The sequence below is a fragment of the Desmodus rotundus genome, chromosome 8 (genome assembly GCF_022682495.2).
Source record: "Desmodus rotundus isolate HL8 chromosome 8, HLdesRot8A.1, whole genome shotgun sequence".
NCBI classification, from domain to species: Eukaryota; Metazoa; Chordata; class Mammalia; order Chiroptera; family Phyllostomidae; genus Desmodus; species Desmodus rotundus.
This window is the reverse complement of record NC_071394.1, coordinates 71,682,195-71,706,258: the sequence shown is the minus strand read 5'-3', so window position 1 is coordinate 71,706,258 and position 24,064 is coordinate 71,682,195.

The window sequence follows — 24,064 nt, the reverse complement described above, 5'->3', positions numbered from 1 at the left end:
TAAGAATGACAGCAAACTCACAGTTATTAACAACCACACCTAAAACCAAAACAAAAGCAAACTAAGCAAACAACTAGAACAGAAAGAGAACCACAGAAATGGAGCTCACATGGAGGGTTATCAATAGGGGATTGGGAGGGGGAGAGAGGGGGGAAAGGTACAGAGAATAGCATAAATGATAGGTGGAAAACAGACAGGGGGAGGGTAAGAATAGTGTAGGAAATGTAGAAGCCAAAGAACTTATAAGTATGACCCATGGACATGAACTATAGGGGGGGAATGTGGGAGGGAGGGGGTGGGCAGGATGGAGTGGAGTGAAGGGGTGGAAATGGGACAACTGTAATAGCATAATCAATGAATATATCAAAAAAAAGATTCACAATGTAATTCACAGTAAAGAAACATGTAGAATCTTATTTCATCTTGTGTTTTCATCCTTATTTAATGTTGAACCCACTTTCTCCTACAATACCTATTACTAATAGAGATTAATTACTAATTGAAACATATCCAAGCCTATGTGTATAATCAGAAATAAAATGCTCTCATGCGTTTGAATGAGATCATCATTTCTGATTCTGGAAGTACAGCAAACTGTCACAATTTTTTGTGAAGCAATATTCTGTAGAAGTATTAAAGTATTGCTTGCATAAAGTCAAATGACAGAAAATTAGGTGATACCCAAACATGTCTTACTTATATAAGCAAAAGAAGAAACTAAATATTTATCAATTTAGCAAAACCTCAAGATGGCTGAATGATCCTATCCACAGGGCCCTCTCCCTAGGGCAGGGTGGCAAACTCAAATATCTGGATGGGTCATGTAAATTTAAAGAATCAGACCCACTGAGCCTTCCATAGCAAACACACCAGAACAATCTATTTTCTTATTTAAATTTTTAAAATTTAATCTTTATTATATTTTTTCCATTACCATTTAGTCTCCTTATAAAAAAATTTTGCCCATTTTCTTAAAGCAGCAAGACTTCTGCTTTCCAACTTTTAATCAAAATATTTCTCCATCTTAGCAAATATTGCACAATTGCAATAAGAAATTGTGACCAACACTTGGCCACAATGGTTGAAAGAAAATAAGGAGGGGTAAGGACAGCAGCAAAGTGGATACACATATTCCATCCAAATGTGGTTCAGGCACTCACAACCAGCCTATTGGTGTTTTGATGCCTGGTAGTGTGGGCCCAGTGTTGCCACACCTTTGAAATTATAAAAGGAATGTGAAGTGGTCATTTTAATCTGAAATCTCCCTGGTTTTAGGTATTTGCTGAAATTTTAAAAGGTATACATACACACTTTGGACCTAGGTGCCTAGTTTATAACTTCCCAGGGCATGGAATTACAGGAGAATATTCTGGAGGAATTGCAAGGCAGCGAGCGGGTACACTGAAGAAACCATACCCATCAGGAATGCTCGAGTCTCCTCAAATCCCGATCAGAGCATGTGCAGACTTTCCATGATGGCTTCAGATTCAAGGAGGAAGGGACTGTTGCTCTGATTTGTGTTGGGAACAACTAGCTTATTCTTTCATCCCGATTATGTTTATTGAATGCCTACTGTGTGTCAGGCTGTGTTCTAGAAACTGGGCTTGAATCAAGGAACAGGACAAGCCAGCCCCTTGACTCACAGAACTTAATTTCTAGTGGCAGGAGGTGAAAAGCACCTCTATGTCTTCATTTGTAAGAGTCATAGTAATAAATCCTGCATGAAGGTACATGGGAAAACAGTAAACATATCAATAAGTATATGTTTGTGGTATATGTACTATGGAGAAAAATAAGGCGGAAAGCAGGGCCAGAGAGTGGTGGTGGCTGAGAGATGGCAGAGCAGACGGTGACACTCTGTCCTGGGAAGGAGAAAGACACATGTACTTGCACATCGTCAAGCCCAGAAAGTACAACAGTACCCATCTCAGCTAGGGACATAAAAGTTTACCAGCTCCTTACTATTTGCCAAGCACTGTACTACCAGCTTTGCATTTATGAACCCATTTCACCTGTACAGCCACGTTATGAGGCTTTTAGCAGATGAGACAATAGGGGCACAGAGAGGCTGAGTCCTCTGTCCTTGTCACGGGGTGCCTAAGTGACGCAGCTGGGAAAAGGGGCTTCACCCAAGCAACCTGGACCCAGTGTTTTGTTAGGGGCTGCACTCAGTTTTCTGTTTGCTTGTTCAGTGGAGTAGGTGAAGACTTGCTTAGAGGAAGATTCCCCTAAGTAAACTCCATTATTTGATAACTTCAGCTCCGTTTCTCAGCTCTTGCCCAGCCCTGCCCCCATCAACACAAAAGTGAGGTTTCTAAAGGGAACATAGCTTCAGAAATCTAAAATGCAAATGAAGAACAAAGCATCAAGCTATTTCCATTATATTACATTTTGGACTTTATTTTTCCCCCAACTTATTCTATACCCATTAAAATTCTACTCTGATTCCTTCTGTTGTTAATGAGGAAGTGAAGGAATTGGAACTTCTCAAGAACTAGACAACCCGTGGACATGAAATAAGGGGGGGATTGCGGGAGGGAAGGGGAGTAACAGACAGAGGGGGACAAAGGGAGAAAATTGGGACAAGTGTAATAGCATAATCAATAAAATATATTTTCAAAAATAATTGAAGACAAGGTATACAAATTCCGAGCATATGACATTTTGTGTTGGATTCTCATCCTGGTTACCTCGCTTATATTTTCTAGGTTGCACACCTTTTGCTGTGCCCATCACTCGGCATGTAACCTAGCTCCTAACAGGTACTCAATAAATTTTAAACTGAGCAGTGAACCTATAGTTCTATTATTTGTTTGTTGGTGCACTTAAGTCAATGCTTTCAAAATTCTTAGAGCTCCTCAGACCAAAGTTATTCTCTCAGTAGTAGGTAGAGCTTTTTATAACAGCCAGACTATGGAACGGTGTTGCAATCAACAGAATTTTTCTGTACAGCAAAAAAGTAGAATGAACTTATATTCACTTTGTTCAAAAACCCAAATTAACATCTTTTTGCTTTTGGATTCATTGTAGAATATTTAATTTAGGCTTGGGTTGGGAGTTTTTAAGATTTTAAAAAATCATTTGTTGAACTAAGAGCTTCACTATTCCTGTGAAGTCCATCATTTCCTGGTATTAGGTACAGCTTTTCATTTAATTAATTTTAATACATTAATTTATTTTTATATTTTCCTCTAATCTTGTCAAGCCAATGTGGATTTTGCTTTTAATAAAGTACAGGGTAAGCTACTTAAAGTGGACTAATTGGGCAATGCCTGACTTGTCTATCCGATCAGAACAGACATTTAGAAGAAGGTGGGGCTGGGGGAGGACAGACAGTAGAAGAGAAGAAAGCCTGTGCTCAGATCCACAGGGCAGAGGCAGCAAAGTGAAGAGAACTTGCCAAGCACACAGAGGATGCAGCTGATACCTTCAGAGGACTCCAAGAGCAAGTTCAGAAAATTGACTTTCTTTATGGTTTAAGCAGCAGCCCTAACTAATTGTGCGAATGTGTGTTTGTGTGTGTGAAAGATGGAGAGAGAGGAATTAATCAGAGTTCTTGAAAGTGAATTTTAATTTATTATGCTGTCCTATGTACAATTCTTCCTGCAGCTCTGTCCCTCAGCAAGAATGCTCATGTGAGCACGTGCACACACTTTTATCTGGGTTCTTATATCTAGATCTCTATTCTCTATCCTGTAGGCCAACTACAAACCTGTTTTTAAAGAGCCCCACCTTCCATTTCAGGTGAGCATCCACCTTGACTGTAAAGTCACATGCTGGACACTGATGTCTTAAGTGTAGTTGTCACTCTATAAGAAGTTAAACTGTATTGAAGTCAGCCTGCACCGCCCCCCAAATCCTCTATCCCAGGTTGAGTTGGTGCCAGACTAGTCACTCTGGGAACCATAAAGGTTCTTCTTCAAATTGATTCTATGCTCAATCACATGCGTGGGATGTAGTGGTCAGGAGTGCCAATTCTAGAGCAAGGTTGCTCGAGTTTGAATCCTGAATTAATTATTGACTAGTCCTGCGATCTTGGGACCACATAGTTTTTCCACTTATAAAATGGGGATGTAATAGCATCCATTTCATAGGACTCTTAGAAGATTAAGTGAATTTGTGTATAAAAGGTTTAGTGTGACGGGCACATGGTGAGCACTGTGTTAGTTAATACTTATTATTTGTCAGACTCTTCTGGCTTCAAGTGACATAAACTCAGTTTAAACTGTCTTAAACAACAGGGATGCATTGACTCAATGAACTTAAAACCATAACAAAACAACTGGATCCAAATGTAAGACTTATTTCTTCAGATTTTGACATTTATCTCTCTGCCTCTTTCCCTCCCCCTCCTTCTGCCTTTCTCTTTGTTGACTTTTCCCTAGGCAAGCTGTCTGTGCACTCCCCCTGGCCCCCCACAAAATGATCATAGGCTTCCAGCATTAACTCCAATGAAAAAGAGAGGTTCTCCTTTCCTATTGCCTGGACAGAATCCCCAGGACTGAGTTTCAATGGTTGGGCTTGCATTACATGGTCACCCTTGGAGTCTTCACTCTGAGGGTTGTGGTCCTCAAACTCCACCTGCAATTCATGTCACTGTCATTCACATAAGCAAGGAGGTGAAGGCTCCCTGGGTAGAAAGTAGGGGGTGGTGACTCCCTAAATATGGGTTTGTTTCCAAATGCAGAGAGACAGGATGCTGGGCTGGCAAATCATAAGTATCTACCACATGTGCTGGAATTACTTCACTGCACATACCTAGTGCCCCACTCCCTTGGTTTCTGGGGTGATAAGTAATAACAAGGTAATTTCACCACAGGGGCAAGCTCCAGTTTTTCCAAGTGCTTTTTATTATGGAATATGTGATTGACTTCTGTAAATGGCTTTATTTAAACTATACACATACTTCTCTAAAACCTAACTGCTCACACAATATCTGTCCCCATCCTTTCCTATTCTCTTAAAGCAGTTTAGCCTAAAGGCCAATGCACTGGCCAGTGGTGGCTGCTGCTTTAGGGATACAGCCACCTCTCCTCTCCTCCCACTCCTTAGGAGACCCTCCCCACTGCTGACTGTCCTGCAACTCCTACCCATCTGTGAAGATCTTCATTGTTATCTTCTTCACCTCTGCTCAGAGGCATTGCTATAGTCACCTACCCCGTGACTTCAGAAAAGTGATATAACATAGGTAATTCTAACAAATACAACTCACTCCCAAGGACATCCTCCAATTTTATCCACACATGCACTGTGTTGCTTGCTAGAATCCTAGCAATTAGAGGAGAGTCACAGAAGTGATGAGAACATGACACTGAAGTGCAGGCATAGTGTTAGAGAGGAGAGTGCCAAAGCTGGGACACTTCACGAACAGAAAGTGGAACAGCATGGGGAACATGCCTAAGGGTCATGTGTAAGCTAAGCCATTGGGGGCCACCAGGTGAGCACCTCTGACAGCTCTATTATTCAGTCTTCTTTCTAATGGGAGGAGTGGGGACCTTCCACTGCAACATCAGCCTACATGCTTTCTTTTGGGTGAAAGTCCCTCAAATAACCCCATAACTGACCACCACATTTTCAGTGGTCCAGAATTCTCATAACTTTGTACAATTAGTGAAAGGGGGAGATAGGGGACCTGGTAATGAAGAAACCTCCACCTATAACATGAGTATGTAGTCTCATCAAATGGAAGGTATAGTCCTACTTTTAACATCTTAGTCAGTTGATTTGGGGTCATTTCCATGAGTTCATAATCCCTGAAGATTTATTGATAGCCATCAAGCTTCCTGTGTTCATTGTGTGTCATACATAGCTCCTATGTGAACATTTGTGACTGTAAAGTGACTCCAGGAAGGGTGGTCAAGCATAGAGTGCTGTCACTGCACGTTCACCACAGCCTTCATGCTATATAGAAAAATGGGTACTCCCTCACTAAGGACATAACCGTTGAAACATGCACTAAATGGTAATGCATTAAGACCCTCTAGATATTTGTTCAGAAAAAAAAATGAAGCAAAGGCAAATACCTTTATAAACAACATGGGAAATGTCAATCAAACAGAAGCCCTATGAAATGGGACAGTAACTCAGTTCAAGATTTGCAGCACTCCATGGGTTTGGGCCACATGTCTGAAAGCTAGGTTGAGACTAAGTTAGATAAATCATGATGACCACAGTCTACTAAAAATAGTAATATCATGTTTTATCCTCTTGTTTAGCACACTTCTGCTAAACTGACAGCACACCTACGGGGTGGGGCTGGGGGGACTTTGACCTGCAGTGGGAAAGAGTTCTGCATTGGATTCTGTCATTAACCTATAACTTGTGTAATGCTTTCCAGATGGTACCCTGTGTGATATTTCTTTATATAATAAATGTGTGGTTGATATATTCCAAACAATGTTCTAGTTCCAAGGGATTCAGAGGGGAATGAGTGGGGGTGGGGACAAAGAGTATAGAAAATACAAATAGACAAATAAAATATTAGATAAGTGATAAGAATTTTGAAAATAGGGTGAGTAAAGGCAAGCAGCTGTAGCTGTCCCATACTGTGTTGTTAGGAAAGACCCCTTTGAGTTATTTGAAGTCTTAATGAGCCACAGTGTGACAATGAACAAAGATTACTTCAGACAAAGGGAACAGTTAAAGAAGAGTAAGTATTCATTCATTCAGAGGTTCATTCCAGAAATACTTATGTGGTAGGCCCTGTCTCAGGCATTAAAATTCAACCATAAACCAAACAAAGATATGGACTTTATAGCACCTACACTGTAGAGGTGGAATTGGACACTAAACCATAAACATAATAAATAAGCTGTATTTCCTGTTAAAGATTGGTAACTATTATAAAAATAGCACATGGTGGGGAGGAGATAGAAAGAGCAAATGGCAGAGAGTGGTGAGAGCACCAGGCCAATTATGATTTAAGTAAGGTAGTGAAAGTAGACCTCACTGAGAAGAGATTTCAAATAAATGATGAGCCAGAGTCCTGTAGAGAACTGAGAAGCAGGAGAGGAATAGCCATTGCAACAGTTGTCAGGGGCCAGCCTAGCATGTTGGAAGGCCAGTGTGCCTGGAACAAAGTAAAAAGGAGGCCAGAAAGTTAATGGTGGATCAGATCATGTAGGTACTTGTAACCAAAGAGAGAATTTTAATGTTACTTGGAGTGAAATTGGAGCCATTGCAAATTTGAGTGTAGGAGTCACCCGTTTTTAAAGGCCTCTCTGACACTAAGAGTGAAGAGTTAGGAGGCTGCTGCGTTAACGCAGTCAGGAGATGATTGTGGCTTGGACCAAAACTGTAGAGGTGATGGGACATGGCTCGATTCTGGGCATATTTTGGAGGTACAGCCTCCAGAACTTCCTTTTGGGTCGACTATGAAATGCATGAGAAAGGAGGGTGAAGGGTTACTGGCTGACAGAGTAGAAAAATGGAGTTGCCATCAACTAGGAAGCCTGAGGGTAGAACAACTTTGTTGGTAGAGGTGTCGGTCAGGACAAGAGTCTGGCATTTCATGCCATGGGAGTGAGTGGTATGGAAATATCATCAGGACAAGGGTTAAATTATGGGGAGAAGGAGAGAGACCATAAAGGAGTCTAGAAAAAGCAGTGAATTCAATAAAAAAAAATCAAGAAAATGTGGTGTCCAGAGGCCAAATGGAGAAATGTAGCAGGGAAGTTGGTGACCAGCTATATCAAATGCTGCTGATAGGATAAGGAGGTCTCCAGATTGACCTTGGAGTTTAACAGAATGCTTTTGAGCAATTTTGGTGAGGTGGCAAAATAGGGTACCAGATTGAAAGTAGTTTTAAAAAATAATGATAAGAGACTCAAAGAGAGAAAATATAGACCATTCTTTAATGAGCTTTGACAGAAGGAGGAGCATAGTAGCAGGTAGGGCAAATGTAGTCAAGAGAAGGATTTTTTATTTTGTTTTGTTTTGCTTTGTTTAACATGGGAGAAATAACAGCATGTATTTGCATGTGGATGAGACTTATCCAGTAAAGAGAGATAGGGGATGATATAGAAGAGAGAGGGAGTGTTGCTGGAGCAATGTCCTTGAGCAGGTTGAGCTAGTGTACTGGTGAAAGGGCAGCTTTGAATGGGAACATTAATTGGTAACAGGCAAGCAGGCAAACAAAGTACGTGGGTGCAGAGGCTGGCAGGTGGGTGTGTGGGTTAACAGGGTTCTGTTAATATCTCTTCTTATTGCTTCTTAGTAGGAAGAGAGCAGGCGGGAGTGGGATATTGTGGTTTAGAAGAGTGTGGGGGTTTAGAAGGTGTGACAGTGGCAGAGTGTGTGGACAGTGTTTTCCCATTATTGCCTTCCAGCAAGAATGGACCACCCGAGTCTCCTAGTTTCCTAGAGGACAGTGTGCAGGAACATAGCCCTCAATAAGAAAAAGCATCAGGGAATAGCAGGTCTTTAGGTCAGGTGTGGTTTGTAAACCTGGGTAAAGAGTTTAGATTTTATTCCAAGTGAACTCTTACAAAAATGATTTAAACATTGCACCTCCATATTCTACTTCTAACAAAAGAAGCTAAAAATACATAACCTTTCATGTCTAAAATTCTTGACCTTGTTCAAAAGTTAGAATTAATTCTTAAGTGTTCATTAAGCTAACAGCTCAAATATTCTGATTATTTTTTGTTGAAAAGCAAAATTTCCCATCTATACATTTTCCCTTTTTATTCTTTAAGTAGCTTTCAGCTTTGTTGTATGGTTTCAACTCTAAAACTTTTCATGAAGAAAGAATATAGGAGTCAATAATTCATCATATAATTCTTGAGTAGAGATGTTGATCCTGGCACTGTGAACCTATTTTCAGCATTTTTTAATAATTTTAAATAATATGAAGAGTAAAAGATTAAATGTAAACTCACTAAAATTGGATAGGCAAGTGTGAAACCACAAATAAGTATTCCTTGGATTTCTAGATTGATATCAAGGCAGAGATTTCTCTTCTGCAGGCATTGTTTTTCACTTCCTGTTTCTTATATTTTTTCAGGTAAAGCCCCTTTTGTCTTCCTATGAGGTTGCTGAACACAGCATTATTTGTATTCAATAACGGAAGAATCACAAGCATCCTATCTATCAAAAAAATCTTAGCATCATAAAATAAGTTATCCATGTGACGGAAAATATACAGCCATTTAAAACTTCTCATTTTGAAGACTACTTAGTAATGGGAGTGGGTCAGTGGTGTACATGGTATAAATGAAGAATATACTAGAATAAAATGTTTACTATAGCCTCAATTTTAAGTGAACGTGTTTTTAAATTTATAACCTAGTATATCATAACATTTTTACAAAACTGAATCTTTCAATTTGTATGATTAAAGGTATTCTGTTTATTTCTCTAAGAAAATTTTAATGTTTATTTTTCTGTAATGAACATGTATTTTTATGATTAAACTTAAATTAAATTTACTAAGACACAATAATTTTTTGTGTGTCTGGAAAGAACTGGAAATTGAAAAAAACATAGCATTGTTTTTCTCTCCTAACAGAGATGCTCCTGTCCCCCATCCATAGATGGCATGGAGCAGACAAACTGAGGATGGCCCACATTAGAGCACAAAGCTCCTTGAGGCTCTTTGGGTGTGAAAATAATGCCCTACATTTAAGTGTATATAAAATTAATATACAGAGAAGAAGAATGCATTGGGGCTTGGGGGCAAAGTACAAAATTGTCTACCAGTCCTCAGATCTTGTAAAATTGTAAATGCCTCTCTCATTCCTTTCTCTGTGTAATTTGTTAAATAATTATTTAACAAATATTTGAGGGTGTGTTATTTACAATATTTAATAAACATTTATATCACACTTACCATGTGCCAGTACTGTTTCTAAGTGCTTTATGGAATTCATTATAATCCTCATAGCGGCTTTATAACATAGCATCTGTGTTTTATAGATAAGAAACTTAGATACAAGGAGATTATGCACATAGTTGGCCTGAGGTCCCCTGGCCAACAAATGGCAAGGCTGGGACTCAAACCCCACAGCTAGCCTCTAGAGTCCATGTTCCTGCCCCAACACTAAGCTGCTAGGCACTGTACTAAGCTCTTGGTTTCACTTGCTACTAAACAGTAAAATACATTAAGTCCCTGTTTTAAGAGAAAATACAGTCTGGTGGGAAGATAGGTGTCAATCCAATAATCACAAAAATGCATAATGGCAAAAATCTGATAAACCTATGTAGAAAATGTGCATGTGTATGTACAAAATAAAGCCTTAGCATGTTGGTAAATTATAGGATGCCTCTCTAGATTTAATTCTCCTCCTCATCATGACCATTACATAAAATTGCAGTGCAGCTTACTGGGTACTCTACAAGGGAAAGGCCAAAAAGATTTCACCACCCTCAAGACTGGTTACAGATCAAAGCCAATGATATGCTCCCTGCTTCCAGTGGAGGGGGAAGGTGGATCAGCCAGTCATAGGCATAGGCATCAATTTCTACCTTCAAAGGGAGTCAAGAAAACAACATTTATTTGAGCTGAAGTGTATCACTCTTGGTTGCTCTTCAGTAAGCTTGCCAATATCTCCCACCAGTGTAGTCCCTCATGAATTCCTTTTTGGGTGAGAAAAGGATGAAATCAGAACTTAGGGAATAACCGTCATTTGAATTTTTGATTTGTTTTCATTGGTACAGGCTTACCAGTGCTGATGGTATAGTCCAGAGGATTTTTTTTATTTTTATTTGCTCTTACCTTTTATCAAAGAAAGGGAAGATGTCCTTACTTGGAAGCCAGACCTTGAGTGGGTGGGACAATGTGAACCATATAATCCAAACATTTTTTTAACATTTTTAAAAAATTTGTATTTGCATATAAATTTCCTGTCTGGATACAATGATATAATATGTGAAATTTTTCATTTTGTGGTGTTTTTTTTTTGAGGTGTCAAATTCAACTTCAATTTCTGGAATAAAATTCACAAAGCTCTAAAGAAATCACTTGTCTAGGTTACATTGTCTTCTCAGGTAAAGGGTATCAAGCTGGCTTCTCAGATTGGGGCAGAATTAATTCCCAATACAACAGAGTATCTAAACCAAAGATAATCATGCTGACCAGATCCCACCTTTTGTGAAGAGCTATGAACTACAGTGGTTCAGGCACTACCACTGGTTTGGCTGAACATCTCAAGGTGGCAGCCAAGTTGTTCTTGAAGCTCACAGACTGTGTGCTCACATGCCAGTGGGAGCATCCCTCATCTCAACTTTGTTACTTTGTCACATGTTAAGTTTGTTCTGCCCTCATTGTAGTAGCGGGGGCACTTTATAGTGCCACTACCAAGCTCTCAACAAATGCTCTTCACTGACATCTTAATCTACCCTGTGAATCAATTACAATGACTCTCTGAAACCTCAGTCAGTATTGACTTGATAATGGACCATAAGGAGTGGGAATGTGTACCAAATTTACCTCCCATCAGATTGCTTTGCTAAGAATGTTGAATATGGAAGAGCAGAAAGTTTATTTCTCCATGACATAGTGGTGTTATCAGTGACATTGGGAGTTGTTGCTGTATACCACTTAAAGTTGTTCTGCTAGGAGACAGAAATTAAAATAGGCTGAAAGAGACAATCAACCATGGGAGTGAGAGAGGGTGCTCCATGGGTCCAGGATGCCTTTGGGATCCTGGGTCTAGTGATTCCTAAAGCCCAACAGATTTCTTGCACAGGAACCCATGAGCTGTCTCTATTATTTTTATACATGTTCTTTCTTTTCATTTGGCTAGTTGGTTGATTGTTATTAAGCCAAGTTTTATTGTTGTTACCTGGAGGTAAAGAGTCTTTAATATAGTGGCATTAATAGTTCAAGAAGAATACTTACTATACACACATACTGATCAACCTCCTTTAGAATTAGCTGATTATGTATTGTGCCCATGTATCTAATTACAGAAATGCACATGGATCATGGATCACCTGTTCTTATATTAAAGTAACAAAGACATGGAGCTGGAAAAAAACACGAAGTTTTAGTTTGAGAAAAAGTAGCTGGAATTTCCTGGAAATAGCTCTGACCCAAACCCAGCCAGAGTAGATTCAGCCAGAGGGATATAAACAGAAATCACACCCAGACTGCTATAATTAAACTAAACTAGACTTTAGAAGAAATTCTTCTGTGTGAAAAATAAAGAATCTAGAGCAGTTCAGGAAAATACTTCAGAAACAATCATCAAATCTGTGGTTTGCAGGAAAAAGTATTTTTCAAAACAAATCAATTTAAAAATAAAACTTAAAAATTCTTTTATTGAATGTTGAAAAGGTTGAATGCAGAGGTCATGAGGTTTCAACAATATTAGATGTTCCTATAGGTTGGAGTCTCCACCCAACTCATCTTAAATAATAAAGTTCAGTACAGCTTTTGCCATTTGTTTTTGTCTTCATTCTATTTTATGTTAGTAGTCTCTTTATCCATATCCTATCTTCCTACTTTATTTCTGATTGTACTATTTATACGTAGAGATATGAGTCCCTGAGAACTTTAAGAGGATTAATATAGAGGAAATGGGTTTTATTAGTTTGGTTTTGTCTTATTAGCATTCTACAGTTTGATTAGAATGAGAAAGTCGAGAGAGTGTTATTTGCCAAGCAAAGTAAAAACAACATAAAATGAAATAAACTGAACTGCAATGTATTATTGATAGAACACAAAGACATTTTCCACAGTATTATTGTAAGTACAAAGGTCCTTGTGTAAGACAATAAAGGAGAACAAAGACACTTTTCCTCTCAGACTGTTTTTAGTTTCTTTGCAGATACCTTTAGTTAAGTGAAGGGCATATATTTTCTTTATAAGGATCTTAGAGAGGAAGATACCAAAATATACCAGACAACTATATTAAAATATTTACCATTTGTTGATTTGGGACATAGAGTGAATGACAGATTTCAGCATAATATTTGCAGAGGGAAAAAGAGAATTTTCCATGAACATCTAGAATGTTGTTTTGCTTGGGTTTATGCAGAAAAGACATCTGAGGAAAATGAAAATTAATCTTGGAGAGAAGGAGAATTTCTCTGAGAAAATAACCATATAATGTCAATGGAAATTTTCAAGTGATTAACAGTAAAGAAATAAGATTGTTGATGGATTTTTTTCAAGCTAACTTTTGCTGAAATGAGTTGAGCTTTTTTGCAGAACAGCTAAATGACAAAAGGGATATAGTCCTAGATAAGTCATTAAAATCTATATGCTCTTACATGCACGTTTGCTTATGTTTCTCCTCTCTCATCTCTGTTGCCACCCCTCCATGGTTTGATAAATTCAGTAACTGGTTATAGATTTGGAGACCATCCCTGTAAAAACCATTTTGCATCAAGGCATGTGATTAGCTAAAATTGTTGGCAGGCCAAAGAACAATAAGTGGGAAAAAACCCATTGGAAGTTTCCATTTTTTCTTTACTTCTTTTCTTTCTTTCTTTCTCTTTCAAATTTAGAATTTGAGAGTTCTAGCAAATGAAATTAGGAAACTATTCATTGTTTAAATGGAAACCATAACAACAGACATGTAATAATCAATACAGAAACTACCCTATTTGCTTAATAAGAGACATTCTCCTACACAGGAGAACTATCTTAGGAATAAAGGAAAGTCCAAAGTATCTTAAAAGTAGGTTTATTTGATAAAAGGCATTAAGATAATATGATGCCCATAAGTATTCATTCCAAGAAAACAGGACTAAGCACTCAAGACATGAAAATGTACTTATTTATTCATAATGTTTTATTGGTCTTGTGGGATAATGAAAGGACATTCATTTTAATCAAACATCCCTAGGTTTGAATGGTGGCTCTGCCATTCAACAGCTGGGTGATTGTGGACAAATGGGTCTCAGTTTTCTCATCTGCATAATGGATATTAAAATATATTTTGTGAAATAAAATGTAACTCCTTTAGTACGTAACCTGGCACATAAATTCTCTCTGAAAAGAAGTTGGCATTATTTCTAAACTCTGAACCACAGGGGCCTCTTCATCTATGCCAGAATTGCAGCTGTTATCATTGTGTTATTCTCAAATATCCTGGCTTCACTCTTGTGGAAAATGTAAAATTGAATTTTGCATTTCAGAAAATTTTGGTAAGTCAGATAATCTTCTGTCATCTCCTAGTCTCAGTTTACCTGTCACATCCTCATCCCTTCACTACATAGGCTCTGTGTCCAAAACTCTTGCTCAAATTATTTAAGTTCAGTTTGGGAATATTTGCAAGTTTCTGCTGAACTGAATCTCCCAGTACAAGAACAATTTCTATAGATTAATTGTTCTGATACACTTGCGAGACAGGGATAGGCAAAAATCTTTCACTTTTAATGTTAAAAATTCTAGTTTGAGTGATTTTTAAAACTTCTAAAATAGTAATAATTTACTTTAAAAATATTTTAAATATTCAAAATGCATGCTTATAAAACTAGTACTGCTTTATAGTCATAACGTTTTAGCATATTTATTTCAATATTTTGAAGAAATAGAACTTTACAGATGATTTAATCTTCCAGAGTAACTACTATTCTGAATTTTGCATTTACCATTACCCAGCAGATATTTATACCATTACCACATATATAAATGTACATAAAATTAACATATAGTTCTTATGTTTCACATGTTATATAATTAGTGCTTTACATAATATTATATAAATTGTTATTTGTGTTCAACATTTTTGAGATGTATCTATATTGATACATGTAAAAACATTCATTTTCAGAGATCTAAGTTGGCAGTGGAATAGATGGAAGTTACACTAACCTCCTCCCTGGACCTAACTGAAATTACAACTAAAATACAGAACAATCATCTGCATAACCAATTTAAGACTATCTGAACAGAAGTCTTAAAACCAAGGATTTACAGAAGAAGTCACATGGAGACTGGTAGGAAGGGCAGAGACATGAAAAGGGCCCAGCTCCCACAGGCAGCAACTAAGATCCCAGAAGGACATCTCAGCTGCAAAGGTCTCCCATGAGGAGTATCAGGTCTCAACTCCATGCCAGGATCCCTAGCACAGAGCACCAGAGCCAGGAACAGGCATCTATATAACATTTGGCTATGAAAATCAGTCAGGATTACTGTCCACCAGACAGAAACAGGACCTCTTAAAGGGCCAATGTACAAAATCTCATTTGCAGCCATTCAACCAGGGCTCTGCTGCCAGGACTCTGGTAGAGCAAGGGCAGATGGGACACTACTCACCTGAAAAGAGATTGGGGTTTGTGGTTCTGGGGAGAGAGCAGAAAGAACAGCCACCAGGATCTCTGTGCTGTGTCATTCTTCCACACCACAGATACCATTTTTCTTGGGTCAAGCACTTCCCTCTTTACTGCATCAGCCTGGTGGAATGGAATAGCCCCACCCTTCTGACTCCCTCTCACCTTCCCTACCAGGTTTATTACCTGCAGAGGAATCAGCTTCCTGAGTTCCTCATGTAGAGGTCTGGGGAGAGAAGGGGCTTTCATAGACTGAGTTGTGTGGCTCTGGGATAAGAGCCATTCCCCACACCTTCCCGTGAGCCTACCTATGCCACTCCTTCCCAGAAGATCCATTAGCCCTTCCCTCTTGACTCCTGGTGGCCCCACCCTGCCAAGCTCTGGCTCTCCAGGAGGTCTGGGCAGAATCAGGGACAGACTGAGTTGTGTGGCTCTAGGTCAAGGGTCATTTTCCCCTCACACACCCAACCAGTACTACCATTCCTATGCAGAGCTCTCCCATCATACAGCCAAATCTTGGTCTGTTTGGGCTGATAAACTCAGCTGGCCTAAACCTGACAACTCCTGGAGACCCCACTCCACCACAAAGAGTATACCAGGTGCGAGCACCTGGTATACTCTTGGACTTTTGCTATGTGTCCTCAGACCAAGAACTGACACCAAGTGTGAATCTGTATCAGTCTGGTGGACACCACTCATCCCTACCTGGTGACTCACTGAGAACCTACCTCACACAAATCATGTACCACCAGTGGAGTTTTCAGTGACTGAGCCTAACAGGCAACCAGCAGGCAGAGGCAAATCTCAGTGCATTTGGCCTTTTGCTGACCTATGCCCAGGCTCAGTGCTGGCGGGGGCCAGCTTTGGTGAACAATTTAGTGCTCCCCAGGCACACCCAGGCCCAGCAGAGGCAGCTATAAATTGTGGGTTGCTCTCTAGTTCCAAACTGGTTTTCCAGGGCCAGTCACATGCAGCATCTGACATTGACCTGCACCAGAGTCCCTCCCAAGAGGCTCCAGAACTACCACGCCCAGCGGTGGGCTTCAGACAGCATCAGAGCAGGATTTAATTAGCTCCATAAATGGCACATCTAAAGAAAGATGACACTGCTGAGGCAAATTCCACTTCTTGTGTTCAGCATCTGCACAGCAGCTTCATATATTGTGGTTGTGATTCATTCTCAGAGTCAACCAGTCTTAAGGTTAACCTTACTTGTGGACATGCCAGCAACAATCAATGCTCAACTACAACAGGAGGGCTCACATAAACAACACAAGGGACATTCCTAGAGCACCTAGTTCAGGTGATCAGAAGACTGAGCCACTGGGTCTCACAGGACACTTACTATATAAGGCTACCCTACCAAAACTGGGAGACACAATGGATCTACCTAACACAGAGAAAAAAAAAAAAAACATGGAGAGGCAGCCAAAATAGGAAGACAAAGAACCATGCCCCAAATTAAAAAACAACAGAAATCTCCAGAAAAAGAACTAAATTGAAATGGAAGCAATCTACACTGGTTGTAAGAATACTCAAGGAACTTAATGAGAACTTCAATGGCATAAAAAAGAACATAGAAACCATAAAGAACCAGTCAGAAATAAAGAAGACAATATCTGAAATGAAGAATACACTAGAAGGGGTCAACAGCAGATTAGATGAAGCAGAAGATCAAATCAGTGATTTGGAAGAGAATGTAGCAAAAAATACCCAATCAGAGCAGCAAGAAGAAAAATATGTATATTATTCATTTTCACCACTGTATAATATATGCTATCATGTGTCTGTGTATCAAGAAACTTGAAAAGATGAATTTGCTTTTTTCCAAGTGCACTTCTGACTCTATTTGCAAGTTGGCTTTAATGTTAAGTGCTCTTTTATTTTACATAACTCTTTGACACATAGATTGGTATGGTCCATAGGCATTTTATTTTATTTTATTTTATTTGCTTTATCACATAAGACTAATCTTTCTATTCTCATCTGGAATGTGGTTTATTTCTCACAGTGTTCACATTGTTTTATATTTGGTCATGGCATGCCATAGTGAAGCCAGAGTATAAAGTAACAATGTTGTGCTAAATGAACTAATTTAAGTGAAAACCACAATTTGTGCCTCTGCAGCACTTCCCTGCTATCTCTTTCATAGTTGCAAAGGTTGAGCAAGCTGCAACCAATGGATGCAGTATTCCTGATTTCTCAGAAATATACATTTATTGAGTGGGAATAGGTACCACTGACACAAATGTTTGATACAAGCCTGTGAGCAAGACTTCGTTCATGAAAACATGTTCCTCTATAGTTTCATACATATTTGATGTAGTCCCTTTGTATTAAAGAACTAGAGCTCAGAATATGACTCAAAATGAGTGGAAATTCATCACTTCTTTGTGTCCCACAGTTTTGTTAACCAGTAATATTACCTTAAAGAGATTATCTTTTTTAAATGATTTAATATATTCTAAGATACACTGAATACATTAATGATTTAATGTATTCTAAGACCTTTTTTCTTCCCTATTTGAATCTTATCTTTATCCTTAAGGTTCATATATTTACTCATGCATTTAATCCTACATTTCGCAAAAACATTTTAGTGTCTACTATGTACCAAACACAATACTTGTGTTGTTTCAAAAGTACACAAAACAGACGTAGCATGGGTCTATAATTATGGAATTTATAATACACTTTCTAAAAGGCTTGCAGTCTATGTAGAAAGAGACAATCTAATGTACTCCCTAGTTCAGAAATATGTGACTACTTAAATTAAAACTAAATAAAATTAAATATATTTGAAATTTCAGTTCTCCAATACACTAGTATGTAAAGTGCTCAAGAGCCTCATGTGACTAGTAGGTACCATATTGGCCAATATAGGTGCAAAATATTTCCTTCATCATGAAGGCTCCATTAGAAAGCACTGTACTAGAGTTTGCATTGCAGAATTAGCCCAGAAGATGGGTGAGCATGGGCAATCCTGGAGACCTTTCCAGAAAGCTACTCAAACATGCAAAAATCAAGAGTGGAGGAAAAAACAAGAAACTTGTCCTGAGGTAAAAGATTAATGTTTGGCTGAAAACTAAAGGGAGTCGCTAATGTCTTTCTCAGCCATTGGATGAGAAATGTTCAGTACTTTTCTGCTGTAGATGAGGGAGCTCCAGGAAATTCCAAAAAGGAAGGATTTGGTGAGGAATATCTCCAATAGAGAAAAGTTCAGTCATTGTGTGAAATCACTTGATGCTGACTTGGCCAAATTTCTGTGGCAATTGTGATCCTCACAAAATGTCAGTTATTTTACACACACAGAAATAGTTATAACACATACTTTCAGCTACTTTGAACAATTTGCCAACACTTCCCATATTTTACCTTTGAATTTTATAAAATTTCAAGATATTTTATGGTTGTCGCCAAAATAAATTTTAGGATTAAAAAAAAAACATAAGCTCTCATGATCTTGTGTTCTTCTATCAATTTCTCAAAACTTAAATGCCAAATCTCTTAAAACTCCTATGAGATATTTGACTCAAATGTAATTACATATCAATAAAAATAAGAATGACCTACGTGTGTTCACATCTAACAATAGCTGAGATAGTAGGTATGTTATTGGAAAAAAGTAGATGATTGGGAAACAAAATACATTTTAAAATGCATCAGCAGAGAGAATCAAAATGAAAGTTCTAAAACACATTAAGTCTCCCAAACTTTAAATATTAGAGTTTTCATTTCACAGATTTGGTTATTATAGTAAAAAGAAATAATGAATGTGGCTGTTTTCCCAAAACTATTCAACATCTTATCATGTAAGCATATAACACGCACATAAAAACAAAATTTCTGAACATCTATAACTATGGTTGCTCAATAGAAACTTTAGCAGATGTGATTTTGTCCTAAAAGATTTAATATTAAGGCATTTTATTTAATTAAAAAATTAGTTCTAAGATATATAAATGTCAATTACTATGTTATACACAAAAATTAATAAAATATTGTATGTCAACTCTAATTTCCAAAATCAGTTCTATCTTTCTTTTATCAAAATACCCAGTCAAAAATCAAAAACAAAATGAGCAAGCCTATTACTCATTGCTCTAGACCATAATAAATCAACACCAGGAGGTGTGAAACTTAAAAGTAAATTTAAAGATGTATATGATGCTAGGAGCATAAATAGAAATTTAATTCAAGTTTCCTGATCCCAGATCCTAGTTACTTACCTCAGTTACTACATGAGATTAACTTGTCGTAGGAAGAATTCAGTCAGGATTTCATTTGAAAATGAGGACCGCATATTTGTAACCAGAGGCAAGCAATGATACAGAAATTAACAAATGACTCAGTTATTTTTACTACTTCAGTTCAACTAAAAATAGATTGACAGGTTTGCTTTACACTGAAAAGGCAATTTGAGCTATAAAAATATATAAATATATATTCATAATTGTGTATAATATTTATGTATTCATAGTTATAAGTAAAAATATTCAAAGTCATGATAAGCATTTGTTGAAATTCCAAAGCAGAGTTCAAAAAGAACAATTCAGTACAGCTTAGGTAGGGAATTTTCCCTGGGTTGCAATGTTGCATCCATTTCTATAACACATTGGAACTTTCTTAGAAAAGAAAATACATCATTTTGGCTCTGTTGATCCACATTCTCTTTTGAATACAACAAATAATCCATGAAATATTGCCAGTATGAACTAATGAATCCTAAACTGCAGAATGTCTTTAGAAGAAATACTGTTTATTCTAGATGCTTACTCTAAAGTTTTATACTATAAATAGAGTTGAGCTAAAATGTCTATTAGATGTCCTATTTTGTTTGTTGAAATGGTTGTAGGTTACTAGAGCTTGTTCCCATCATCTCTGACAATGAATTCTCTGTCTTAGCAAATGATGGAGTGCCAACCTATAAAATCCAATAGCGGATGTCCATGTCCAGAAATTTTGAGAGCCAAGAGCTGGAGTATCAAGTGTTGTAAGTTCTTCCCTAAATATCCTGTGCATAGATGAATCTCCTTATCACAGGGAAAAGGATCTTACCTTTATTTCTTCAAATAATCCACAGGTAAATAATCCTGTTTACCTGACCTGGATCTGTTTGCTTTGAAAACATGTTCTTTCTTACTCTCGACTTAGGTGAATTTTTGCTTTTCCATCTTCAGGTACATCTGTTTTCTGTGACCCACTTCTGTAAGATGAACACAAACACAAGGTTGGTTTGTAATTAGGTTACAAAATAGTCAAAACTAAAATACAGGGCCCAGCACAAATAATGCCCCTTTTATACTACAAAATTGTTAGCATGTAATTCTGTAACATATGAATGTCACACTCAAACCATATGACATTTTAGGTGAAATGGTCAAATTAAAACTATAAATTATTACACCTATATTATTACCCTACCAACCATACTTAGGCAGACATTACTTCTGCCAAACCCTGGATATGCTATTCAAATACTCTCAAACAGGATCAGCAAACTTTTCCTGCAAAAGACCAGATAGTTAATATTTTAGGCTTGGCAGGACATGTGGTCTCTGTCACAGCTATTCAGCTCTGCCGTTGTGACACAAAAGCATCCATGAATATATGTAAATAAATGAATGTGGTCATTGTGAATAAAATTTTATGTATAAACATAAACTTGAATTTAATACACTTTTCACGTGTCATGAAATATTATTTTTCTTTTGATGTTTTACACTTATCAATGTAAAAACCATTCTTAGCATACATGCTGTCCAGCAACCCAGGCTATGGTTTGCCCACCTTGCTTTAAAAGATTCCCCTGAGCAGTTTAAGGATTTTTTTTGAAATTTCTTTTACCACATCATTAATTACCCTGACAAATATTTTTAAGTAGGGAACAACTTAAATATCCCAATTGTTTCAAGTTGAGTAGAGGAATCAGCTTGAAGCATCATAATACAACTTGGTAATATCCAGGGAAATATGGGCACCTCCCGCATTGCAGAAACTCTCCTCACTGATCCTCTTCTGGAAACATACTTCCAAACCTCCTTGGTAGTTAGTTTAAAGCTGCTTGACTAGTTTTGGCCTGCAGAATGTGGTCAGAAATTATGTGTAATGCTTCTCGATCCTGTGTGAGAATCTCAGAATTTTCTCTCTTCACTTGTCAACTGATTGGATGTAAGAGTTTCAGTGGCAGACTCAAAGTGCATGAACAGTGGCAAAGACAACAGGTGGAATAAGCAGAGATCACTGAACCATCTCTGGAAGGACTTCCCACTCAACACCCATCGGGCTGTGACATGAGCAAGAGATAAACCTTTATGTTGTTAAACCACTGAAATGTGGGGATTTGCTACTCCTAGCTAAGCCTGACTAACAAAATCTGTTTTGTCAACCTGAAAGCTTTGTAGAGTGTATAGTACATAGTAGGTTCTAAATAGTCATTTTTTGATTACTGATTGCTGATAGTCATAGTAATAGTGATAACTTTACAATGTCATATTGTATATTATTAAAATAATAATTAAAACAAAATATGTCTGTGATATGTGGCCAGGCTTTACTAATCATATATGTAAATTTAGAAGAAAGATGACAGAAATCTTGCTGTGTGATTAGTGGATCCCTATTTACTTCAGTATTGTGTTTGTTTAGGAACAATGGCAAACATTTGTTGAACTGTTACTATGTGCCAGAAAATGAAGCTAAAGATACAGATATGAATCATTTATGATGAATTTTATCACAGTTTTCTGGGGCTTACACTTCAAGATTAAAGTAGGCAAATAAGAACTACCCAGAGAAGCAAACCAGAGTATTCAGGCTAGGGAAGGATATTAAAAGTATGTGTCACCAAAAGTTATTCTGTGCAGGAAACAATGTGAATGAATAAACCATTTTTCCTCTCATACCTAATGGGAAATATAAGGCAGACAGACAAGGAGCCCAGCTATACCAAAGACTTGTACGTAAAGTACAGAATGAAGACTAAATTATTCTTAAGGGTTCCAAAAAGTAGCATCTGAACTAGGTCTTAAAAGAAGGGCAAGTGTTACTTGACAGCAAAAGGGAAGGGTATGAAGTGGGGAATAAAGTAGGATGGGGTTTATGGGCAATAAATAGATACAGGCACAAGATAAGTAAAACGCAGATATGCCAGATCACAGAGGTTTTCAGTTGACACTCCAAAATATTTTGACTTTCCTATTAATAATGTGGACCCTTAATGATTTTGGAAAGAAGAAAGTAACCTGGACATTTTGCACTGTTGGTGGGAATACAGACTGGTACAACCACTGTGGAAACCAGTATGGGGTTACCTCGAAAAATTAAAAATGGAACTGCCTTATGACCCAGTGATTCCACTTCTGGGAATTCATCCAAAGAAACCCAAAACACTAATTTAAAAAAATATAAGCACCCCTATGTTCACTGCAGCATTATTTGCAAGAGCCAAGATTTGGGAAGGAGCCCAAGTGTCCATCAGTAGATGAGTGGATAAAAAAACTGTGGTACATTTACACAATGGAATACTACTTAATCGTAAAAAAAAGGAGAAAAATTTACCCTTGTGACAGCATGGGTAAAACATCCCAGTAAAACCTGAAAACATGGGTAAAACCTGAAGAACATCATGCTAAGTGAAATAAGCCAGTCAGAGAGTGACAAATACCATATGATTTCACTCATATGTGGGATCTAATGAAGAAACTGAACTAACAAGCAAAATAAAGACAGATTCATAGATAGAAAGCAGGATGACCACTCTGGGGGTTAAAGGGATCAAGATTAAAAGAAAAAGAACTCATGGACACTGACAACAGTATGGTTATTTCAGGGGACAGTGGTGGGTGGAAGTGGAAAAGGGTATAAAGGGGATAAATAGTAATGGAAAAAATACAATAAAAATACAATAAAAATAAATAATTTAAAAATGTATAAAGCAAAAAAATTAATGAACAAGAAAATTTCAGATGCCAAAAGTGCTATACACAGCTCTGGCTGGATTGCTCAGTTGGGTAGAGCATCATACCATACACCAGAATGTTTTGGGTTCAATCCCCAGTCAGGGCACATACAGGAGGTAACTAGTCCATATTTCTCTTTCACATCAATGTTTCTCTTTCTCTTCCTCTTTCTTTATAAATTAATAAAACATATCATTGGGTGAGAATTAAAAAAGAAAAGAAAATACAACACAATAATTATATGTTTCTATAATGTTTCTGTAATTATTAAAATATAAGGGTGGAAATGTATTTTTATTTAAATTTTTACATTATTTTGACTTATTTATATGGTGACCAGAAAAGAAACCCATAAGGAATTGTGGTTGAATTGAAACATGAAGATAAGAAGCTGATCCAATAAAGCCAGAAAGAGGGACAGGACAAAGAACCTAAGTCAGGATGGAGTTGGGAATGTTTGAGGATGGAAAAATGACCAGTGAGGCGGATCACGAGAAAAGGTGGGAGTGGAAAAACATATGGTCAGAAAGTTCAGTTTAATCCATTAGCATAGTCATTTACATCGTGGGAAGAAATATTTTTTTTTCTAAGTGCAGTGGGAAAATTCTTAAGGATTTTTTTATTATCACCAAACAACTGTGTGGAAAGGATATTGTAAATATCCTGGAGTAATAGCTGAGCAGTTGTTGGAAAAACTCTTAAATAATACTTGCTAGAGATGAGAATATTTACAAAGGAGTTGGACAGAACTAGATTTCACTGGGATGTATTAGGAGGAAAAGCTGAGAGTACTTGTTAGTGGTTGGATGTGAGAACCGAGATAAAGGGAGGAATCATGCATTACTCCTAAGTTGTCACTCACTAATTGGGCAAAGGTGTCA